We start from the raw sequence: 11,355 nt of genomic DNA on the forward strand, positions 1-11,355 counted from the left end.
CTCCCCCCCCCCCCACCCCCCACCCCCACCCCAGCAGCCTTCCGAGGCGAGGAGAAATGATCAACCTGGGTTTTTGAAGCGTCTGTTGTGCTGCCATAGATAGAATGTGCCAGAGGCCCTGCTCAATGGATAGCTACATCTCCCCGCAGACAGGACCGCCAGACTGGCAAACCCAACGCCCACATGCCCTGCTCACCTCCCATGCTGTCTGTCTGTCTGGACAAAGGGGGAGATTCAGTGTTTTTTGCCTCGGGGGGTGAAAATACACTCTGGCAAGACATCGAGTCAAATACGAGAATAGCAGAAACATGTCTGGTTTTTATTTTTAACAAGGGATGAAAATGAGCTTCCAGCCAGATGTCTGTAAACATCCTCAGTACCGAGTGTGTCAGCTCAGGTACTAGAGAGTTCACGCTGAAAAAAATATATGCAGTCGCGCCCAAAAGGAGCAGCTCACCAGCTCCAACCATGTTACACAACAAACACTGTGACTGTGCCCAAACAGTGACAACCTCATGGTCAGATAACTGCTGCTCACATGGTCTTACACTTCATCTAAACACACAGGCTAACTATTAGGAACACCTCTCAGTATAACACAATACTCCAAATATTCCACTATTGAGGTATCCGTTCACTGGTTAGGCTATCGGTTTTCAATTTTAGTATTTGAATATTCGAGACAGCAGGAAATTTCAATGCAGTCGAGAACACGGTGGAGGCGGCTTGGTTCACTAATACTCTGAAAACACAGGAGCAAATCTCCAAATAAGCCTCAGCATTACTGGTGGAGACAGACCAAATAAAACTTAATAAAGTAGCATAAAACCAATCCTAGGATAAAATATTCACAAAGTTCCAGGATCAGTAAATCATAAGCAAAACGTTGTTAAAAGCAAAAATGACGCCCCTTTACTGCAGTGAGGCAGACAACGAGCACCAAACCTCATTTTTAGCAAAATGGGCCATTTTGATGAAATACTGTACTTGCAGCGGCTGTGAGACGATTGCACAGGGAATTAACTACAAACTGCAACACTGAAAAGAGGTTCTACAATATTATTCAGTACCTTCTCTCACACACATTTCTCCAAACTACATGTTGTGATATAACCAACAGGAGACCAGTGATGTGTTAAGTGAAGCCCCTTCCCTCCAATAAGCAGTATTTATTCTTGCACAGTTAAAGTTTAGTATCTAGCAGAATGGCAATAAATACAATTAAAATTCCTCAAGCAGAGCTACGATCTTTATGCAGTGGACAGGCCTGATGCATCTTCATCCAAAGCCTTTGCAAACAGCCAGAGTTGCTTCTTTCAGTGGCTTCTTTAAGAAAAGCAGCACCTTTCATACTCTTCCATGCTTTCTCAGCTGAACCTGGTCACAGTTAGTTCACCTCCGCTGGGGGGCTGATAGGTGCCCCTCCTGCAATTGACAGCTAACATAGGCTTATGCTTTCAAATCGGTCCCAACAAGGTAGCACTATTCCTGCACTTTTAGGATTTTGTTTGGCCAGGAGGTACAAGGGTTGACTAATCACCAAAAACACAGGGATCATTATTCCTGCCAACATTCCCCTGAGCTTTATTTCCCTCCTCACTACTCTCTTGCTCAGAACAAGTAGCACTGAGTAGGAACAGCTGTAAGTAAATCCATACCTGTAAGAGATCCATATTCCCACTCTGGTAGCCTACTTAACATACTGAAACTCTCAGCTAAATGTTTGCATAACCTCCAATCGTTTGCATTCTTTTCCCTGCTTATTTTACATTCTTTTCATTACCATGCTGCTATTCTAGTTTCTGTTCCCCTGATGAATCCTGTTATTCTGCTGCTGCAACAGCTCTTTCCTCCATTGGGATCAACCAAGTTTAATTTAATAGCCGTAAAGTTGCTGGTTAAATCCATGACACCAGTACGAGCTTTAGCTGCTAAGAAGAGCGTAACTGATGCAAATGTGACGGGAGACAGATGTCAACCTTAAACTAACCCTGAACTTTGACTAGAAGATGACTGGGAATCCTGCTCCAAGCTCAAGCATCATGTCGCACACTAATTTGCATATAAATCCATAAACATTTGGCTATTTAAACATTTGTTTAAGCACATTTCACTACTGATTATTCCGCACATCATCTTCTCAATTAACCATCTGTAGGTACGGCAGAGGATTAGGGCCATCATACAGCATTTATTTGAGTTCTGACTTTTTCCTCAGAATTCTGAAATTAAAGTCAGACCCCGCTGGCCAGGCACAATAATCCTGCCTTGAACAGGCAATGTAAAAGGCACCACAGTATAGCTTCTTAGTTCATTTGTCTGGAGTCGTTAATTTAAATAATATTTTTGTAAAAACCACGTACCAGATAATTGTATAATCACAATACAATTAAAAGACCACAAATGACTAAATTAAATTGTGTTAAGTGTGATTAGGAATAATACAAGCAAATGACATGAGACACTATAAATGCAGAGGGAGAACGCTCATTAAAGGTTTAACTAACTGCTTCTTATGTAGCTGTTGTCAGGAGAAGACAGTCCATCATCATGAGCAGTGGGTGACTGGGCTGAAGTCCAGTGTTTGGCATCAGGCTACTATCTGACTGATATATTAGCAAACCCATATTATGCTCTGCCCCTATTTCTCACTTTTGAGAAATGAAGTTTCTGGAGTGTGAGAAGTCAATAAATCCTGAGAAAAAGGTTCCAAGTTGGAAGCAGCGTAGGGGCCATGTAGGACAGAGATATTTCCACTTGACGTGTTGACCAGTGAAATAATTTTTTAATAATTTCATAATAACGTTCAACAGTAGCTGGACTGTTTGTTTAATGTTTGGATTGGCAGTGGATCTCTGCCAGAGCCAGCGAGGTTGGAGGAATGAGAGAATGAAGAAGACAATGAAGCCTCTGGGGGGCGGCACACGGTCAGAACGCTTTCCCACAGTTCAATAGGATCGTGAGAAAGGTGGCGAGGATTGAGCCCAGCTGTCCGGAGTCTGGGCTAATTGATTTAAACCGTTTCTAAGGGGGGATTTACCTTGCGGGTAATTAGAGGTGATTTCTGACAGCATGGCAGCTCACCGTGCAGAGATGGATTTACACGGAAGAATTAAACATAAAAATCTCACTTGTTGTGTTTTTTTTAAAGCTATGGGGTCAAAATGTGTAAATCTTGTGACGAAGAGATTTAAGTTTTTGGTTTAACTGGAATTCAAAGAAATGTACACAACACTGAAGAATTAGTATTTGGGCTCTGAAACAGGATGATGGCTTTATTTCATGAAACAAACAATTAGAACATCTGCAAATAAAATAAAAGTGATCATTAGCTGCAACCCTAAATATTTTTATCTCCCTCATTCTTCCATTCTAACTTCTTCAGGTTTGTGAACATATACTTGTATACTTGTGGAATCAATGATATACCTGTGCATTTACTCATGCAAAGTAATCACAAGCAGCATCTGCCTGATAAAGTTCAGTGTTACATTATCAACCAGCAGCCATTAAGTCTAACTTTAGCCCCAGACTCAGGACTCTGGCACTGCTGTCTAACTATGGAAACCCACATGAAGCCAGGTTTCCCCATTTCAACATCCAAGCTGTGTCAGAGATGCAGAACAGGCAGATTTGAGCTGGCAGTGTAAACTCAGCACTTTGAAGCAGCGCCTGGTTTCCCTGAAGTGTCACGGTGCCAAGTCTGACGCTATTTTAAGCCAGTCGACCAAGATAAGCTCGTGGGTGTCAGGAAAGTGAGGAAACCTGGTTTACTGTGACAAAGAGATTCCTCTGAACATGTTTTCCTTTGTTTGCTCGATTCAAGTATCATTCTGCAGTCATTAACTGAAGCCATATCAGTTTTCTTGCTCTAGTTGAGAACAGACAATGCACACAGTAAAATACTGTAAATAACTGTCATTTACATTGGAAGCGACAGGACAAACAAACAAGAAGTCTAAAAGCTAAAACTGTCTTTTTCCAGTGTGAAAACATCAACCCAACAGTAGAGATGTGCTCGGACTAAATTCCAGAATGATCTTACTATAAGGTTGCTTTCAAATTCCCTTTAGTGAGTGAGAACTGTTACAGTAAAGCAGACGGCTTCCCTTCTTTCACTAGGATGCAGAAATTCACTAAAGATTCATGAGTCAGGTGGACATTTTTCATAGTAAAAGATGACTGTTCACATGGTGGTTATGAGGATGTAGTGGTGCTCAGAAGCCAAATTACTCGCTACAGTCCTCCCTAAATAAAACAGTGCTCGGTGCCAAATGAGCGTGTCAGCCTGCGTGGACATGTGGCACTAATGGCTCAGAATTAGCATGTGGGCCGTCTGTCAGCACTATCGGCTGGTAAATGGCACTTCAGGACATCTGGGTCAAGCATGCCTCTTCTGCACACTGCCACCCGTCTATGTGTGGGTATGTTTGTTTGTATGTATTCGAGTGTTGGCCTCAGTTTATGTCAGAAAAATTTGACATGAATGTTTCCCTTGCAGAATAACTGAGACAAAAAAAGGCATCTCTTCAGTTTGATTGAGTTTGATATGAAATGCATTTTCTAAACCAACATGTCTCATATGCACCATGCAGCTCTTTTCCTGGTTACCCACTGAAAAAAATATATTCAGCTCTATTGCTCGCAGGTGTCGGGGCACCAGGTTCAGTAAGGCGGTCCAGATATCCCTCTCCCGTTCCCAGGCCGTCCTCCAGGAGGAGCTGGGAAAGGCTGCGTATCATTCCAAAGTTTTTGATACCTGTTCCAATACCTGATGCTGGTTCCTAAACAATACCACACATTTTGGCACAGATCATTAGTTTTATTTTTCAATTTCTTTGTATTTTTGTGCATGTAAAACTGTTTCATAACATAAAAACTTATTTACCAAAACCTTAAGTTCTGTTGATATTAACATAAATAATTACAAATGTAGAAAATCATTTTTCCAATACTTGATGGTATTGAAGGAATTCAATCAATGCCATATAAAGTATCAGAGTTTTGATACCCAGCACTAGATATAAGATATAAATATAATGCTTCCAGTGTGATCTGGGTTTACTCTGGGACCTCATACCAGTTGGATGTGCCTGGAAAAAGTCCAAAAGAAGGCGCCCCACATCTCTAAGGCCAGCCACCCTATGGCTGCTTGTATTCACAATGTCATTTTTTCTGTCACCACCCAAAGTTCGTGAACATACAGTAAATGAGGGTTGGAATATAGACTGATTGGTAAAGTGAAAGCTCCACCATCCAGCTCAGCTCCCTCCTGAACACTATGATGAGGTACAACGCCCACACTGCTGCACCAATCCAACTGTCAATCTCGTGCTCCATTTTGTCCTCAACAATCCAGTTTTCTGGCCCATTCTCATGTTTCATGTCTCTCCTACTGTATCTAGGACAGAAAACAGCACAGCTAGACATCACAGTCTTTTAGCAGAGATGACTGCAATGACCTCTGACCTCCCATGATGTTTTCTGTCTGCCTACAAGACTAAGTGTGTGACAGAGTGGTTTGACAAGAAGGTCCTGGGGAAGTGAAAGCTCTATAAAGTGGAGGCTAACAACGTGTCTCGCAGCACAAGGCGGGGGTGTGGGTGTGTTTAAGACGATCACAGAGGAAGAAGAAGAAAAGAAAAGAGCTCATTCAGCCATTCGCAGCTACCTGAAGCCCCCCGCTTCCTCACTCATCCTCCTGGTGAAATATGAAATATTCATCTCATGCATATTTAGAAGGGAAGCTTTAAAAGGTTCTGTCATGGGCCCTCCTTCATTACAGCTAGAAAACAAAGCTCATTCAAACCCCTTTGGATGCAGATAAACCCCAGGCTTTACTCAGTGTTTGTCTCCTGCTGATTTTTTGCCAAACATTTCCTCATGAGCTCAGGTTGCATCTTTATAAATCCAGACTTTCTCCCTGGTGTATCGTCTCCATGAATACCTTGATCGAGTTGGGCTGTCCTCGCCACCTTTTCTGCTACAGGTGACAAAATGCCAATCCTTTCACTTCCCTGTTTTCCTTTTCACACCCGAGCCTCGCAACAGTCAGCAGTCTGCAGCGAGCGACGGCTCAGCCATATTCATTTGTCACCAGGCCTGCTCACACACACGCCTCAGAGGACGACTTCTCACTCAGTCTGTCTTGTTGAATTGGTGTGTGTGTGTGTGTGTGTGCAGCAAAAAATGACGAGCTGAAGCAAGGCATTTTACTTCCTGTCCAGCCTCATCACGCTCATCTCAGGACATTTCACTGCACCATCAAATCAAGCTTCAGGTCACATACAGACAAAGATATATGATTCTATACAATGATATTTGTCTATCACATTATGAATGTGTGAACCCAGGTAAGATAGTTTGTCGACTGCTGTTACTAAAGTCAGGAGTGAACCTTGAAACTCAATAAAACACCAAACAATAAAAGTTAATTTTCAAAACTGTATCCACTGATGAAGATCATGTGACATGATCAAAAGTAAACAACCTTATATTTTTATGCCTCTACACCGTTTATTTACATTTTCAGGTTTTCCCTCTGTCCCGTTCTCTTGACCACAATATCGCAGAAACGCCTGGAGGGAATTCCTTCAAATTTGACACAAACATCCACTTGGACTCGAGGATGAAGGTTGGTGTATCCTCACACCTGTCCCATTCCTGTGAATCTGACTGGGGGTAGAACAGTGGTAACCTACTTTATTTCATAACTTATTTTGATTGTTTAAATACCTTTTATGGCAACAACTTACTCCATGGCTTTCAGCCGCATCTCATGGTCTTCATCAGCAGATGAAGCCTGCTTAGTCATCACATGACACCAATCTCTGTTCAAGGATGTTAAATAGCTGAAAATCATCTGCTGATGAAGACCACGAGATGTGGCTGAAAGCCATGAAAAAGGTAGTAAGTGAACCTTGGGTCATAATTACACTGTATTCATATATTTATGATAGAAAGAAACCAACTTGCGGCTTTTTCCCGTTTTTAGGGGTCGCCACAGCGAGTCGCCACAGCGAATCGTCACACTGACGACTCGCATGTTGACATTTGGCACATGTTTTACGCCGGATGACCTTCCTGACACAACCCTGACTTGAACCCAGGCTGGAACGGCGAGAACGCTGCACCTTAACCACTAGCCTACCAGGGACAGGTATTCATATATTTATGACAATTAGCCTAATTATTTTCTTATAAATTGAGGCTTTTTGTAATATTCTAATTGTATGGCACAAATATTAGAAATAAATTAATTTATAATGCTTTATTCCTTATTTGTTATTCATTGTTTTATTTAAATGGAGCCTTTCAATATAGAATATTCACTGTAATAATAAGAATGGTTTTAACATAAAACCGACTGATATACACTGGTATTCTACTGCACAGTATATTAAATTCATTTCAGTTCAAAATATTCATACTTCAAGGAGCAATGTGAGACAACAGCTTGCAAACAGAAGCACACAATTAACACATACAAAACCAAATATAACAGCAGAAAGAGTTAGATAACATACACAAGGATTTGTGTACAATTTCTCTGCTGCTGCTGTCTGCACAATGACCTGTAGTGTTCACACTCTGAACATACGAACAATTAACAAGGTGAAACATTCACTTCTTGTCTTTTTTAGCTTTTCTTCCCTCATCTATTATTCCTTTCTCTGCTCCACAGTATTGCTGACAGGAAGCAGAGGCCTGAACGTTTATCCAGACTTCCTGAGGATGTCACGACTCTTGCAAACATCAGCAGTCGTGCTAAAAAAGACGCACACAACTTCCTGAAGATGGGACTGACATCCTCTCAGCAGAGGAAGTGGTGATTATCTGCACCACACCGAGTGAAGTTACTTTCTAAAACTGTGTTGTTGTGTCGCAGAGCTCCCAGGGGAGGACTAGGATTAGGAGATGAACCCCTGTCAGGGTCTGCGCTAATCTCTGGATGTTTTAACACCTTTCTTCCTATGACTTTTTCACTCAGCCTCTTCTCCTGCTGTGACACTACAACAGAGCTGTGATTTTCACTGATGATGACATGATGTGAAACATCAGATTCCTACTGGTCTTCCTTTCAGTGCTTGGACAATAAAATGAGATTTCTGTGAAGACAGATTTATGCTCCCATATGATGCACAACTAATCTCACTTCTCCACTTGTTCAACTGAGAAAACCACAAATCCATATTGACTTTCTCACCCTTAACTACAGAAATGGCTCCATCGCTGCAGCAGATCTCTACCCCACAGTCTGTTTCCCCACTTTACTGACTTTTCTTTATTATAACACAGCATGTGGGAGGAATAAACAGCACTTGGCTGCGCGCACACACGTTACCCTAGCTGACTGTGAAAACCTTCCAGATTGTTCAAGCAAACTGTGATGTTACAAACATGTGGTAAAATGTTTTGACAGCAGCTGCTCACAAACTGACAAGTTCAGAGAGAATTTAAAAGACAGTGCTCTAAAATCACACATCTACACCGAAGCTCAACAGTGTCCTGCAGGGAGGAGACTGTATTGGCCCTTACTGACGAATTCAAGAATGAATAAAACCATGGATAACAGTTTAAAGATGGCAGAACAGTTCATGAAATACGGAGAAAGCGACAAAGGTCCCCATTTGAAATTAATGGACCAGGTGTGATGTGTTTATATGGTAAACACATTAAATATTACACCCCTGTGATGGCCCCTGAAAGATATAGCATTCTAAAAGCACTTTTAAAACTTGCTGTGCAGTATCACAACTATTTTCATATTTCCCTGCTTTGATAAACAACAACATTTTCTAAACTGTTCAAAGTACTGGATTGTCTAACGCCGAAACAGTCGATTAATCTTATGAAGGAAATTAATCAACAACTAGGGACTTTGTGACTTTTTCTCAATGTGATTCACGATGTGGTGTGTACGATTTGATTCGGTCATGATATAATTAAAAATTCACTGACAACAATGTGTGACTAGCTCCGGAATACATGTACTTTATTCCTCTTTTCTGTTAGGCTATGTTATTTACAAAAAATAGTTGCTTTGAGAGGGCAGAGAGACTTAACGGGATGCCCCATAATGCCTGGGGTGGTTGTTCTGAGAGAGTGTAATGTTAGTGTGTATCTGCATTTTGTGTGTGTGTGGACCCTTCTACTGAGAAAACACTATCACTAAACAAAACAACACATAGGGACATTTTTGTATTGCAAGATACTGAATTTCATAAACTGTCCCATCCCCATCAGCAGCTGTATGGACGATCAGTTCATAGTTACTTTTACCTACCAGCTGTAAACCAGTAATATTTTAGAGCTACAACAACAGCAACACATTCAGCAGCTGTATGGACGATCAGTTCATAATTACTTTTAGCTACCAGCTGTAAACCAGTAGTATTTTAGAGCTACAACAACAGCAACAAATGTTTATGTACTAGTGGCTGGATTAATTCCCAACAAACCCTTGGATGTTTAGGGTCATAAGGACTGTGACCACATGACACAAAAATGTGCACAAACACACACACTGTCGGTTTAAAATCAACTTCCGGTCCTTGGCCCAAAACACATCTACACATGAGACACAGTCAACATAAAACAAAAACATAAACAAACAGCCCATCGATTCACTGCGGGGCAGTTCGGCCCAGTGGTCACCACACCAAGCCTTCACGTAACCATACCAACCACAACACCACAACCACCAGACAAGCACACCGCAGCTAAGTCTACGAACAATGGCTAACATCCAACAATCACACCACAAAGTAGCCAATGTTACACCTGAACTCGAATTTTAAATATTAAGATTCACAAGATATCAGGTGTCACACCAGTACACCAAGTGTAATGTCGATTCTTACCTTGAGGAGTAGCTTGCCTTGGTTCCCTTGGGGGGGGGGGGTCCTCAAAATCGAGCTTCATGGTCAAAATCAACTAACGTCACTGTAGCTTCCTGGAACAGGTTTTATTTGGTCTATATAACAATAATAGAAATGAAAGTGACAAGCTACATTTAATTCATTTTATTCTATTTATGGCAAAATTTTATATTCACAAATGCAAATTCTCTAAATCTAAACCCTTCTTCCCTGCCTTCTTATGCGAAATTAAAAATTATTTTTCTTCCATCCTGAAGAGCGAAAATAAAAAAGCTATCAAAATTTGTAATATATTATTTTAACCCATTAAGTCACCCCCTGGCCTAAAAGTTTCATACTTATTGTCTGCTTCGATGTTGTTCTTGTTTTTATGTTCTTTATTTTATGTTATAGACCCTTTGTTTATGGTCTATTTACTTTATGTATAACTACTTAGCTTCCTAAGCTAACGTCGAGCTAGCAGAGCTAATGTTAGCGGAGTCGTTAGCCCTCACCGTTGCTGTATTCCCCGTCGTCTATTCACAACAATTTATAAAAATGTTATAAAGTCACTGCTGTATCACTGTACTCTCAATATTTAGTTTTTATGGCCCAACTCAATGACCGTTAGCCACCTAGCCACATCAAACCACCGGGCTCGGGTCGGACATGTTTCTGATAGCCAACACACCTTTAGCCAATAAACCAATCAAAGCCTGGAAATAAAAGCTGATTGATTAGGGTTATGCAGTACCCCTGGAAATGTACACAGGGAAGTCATGAAATACAGTTAAATAGCCTACAAGTACTCGAGTATTCTTCATTTTATAGTACTTTACTCCACTACATTTCAAAGGCCTCTGTTGTACTCTTTGCTTCAGTGCAGTGATTATTATTGTCAGACCACATACAAAATCTTTGATCTGCTTATAAATTATGGTGTTACAAATTAAAATACAGATCAGCAGGCTTAGTGTGTATCCAAATGACACAGAGTAGTGTTTTTACATTGCTGGATAACAGTACAGTACTGAAATACTTTAAGTACAGTTTTGAAGTACATGTACGCCACTCTCTGTTTTATGGTATTTTGATGCCTTGGCCTATCTTCACTTTATTCCAGAGGGTAACGTTTTTGTTTGCCTGTTTGTTTTAATTTCACTACATTTATATTATATTATGATTATCATATGACAGCCTCTTTTCAGACAGATTTAAACCAAGACAGGTTTAGGTGTACAGTTACTTTTAGTACTTTAAGTAATTGTGATGATAATCTGATACTTTTGTACTTAAGTATAATTTTGAATAGAGGGCTTTTACTTGTGATGGAGTGTGTTACAGTGTTGTATTGGTACTTTCAGTTACATAAAGGATCACAGTACTTCTTCCACCACTGATGGAATTATATTTCTGTTTGCACCAGTTAATACAAGTGAATCTTCAAGTTAATTCAGTTTTAATTCCAGTAAGCAAGGGCCCACTGTTATGCTAT

This window comes from Monopterus albus, unplaced genomic scaffold, assembly GCF_001952655.1.
Source record: "Monopterus albus unplaced genomic scaffold, M_albus_1.0 scaffold115.1, whole genome shotgun sequence".
Taxonomy (NCBI): Eukaryota; Metazoa; Chordata; class Actinopteri; order Synbranchiformes; family Synbranchidae; genus Monopterus; species Monopterus albus.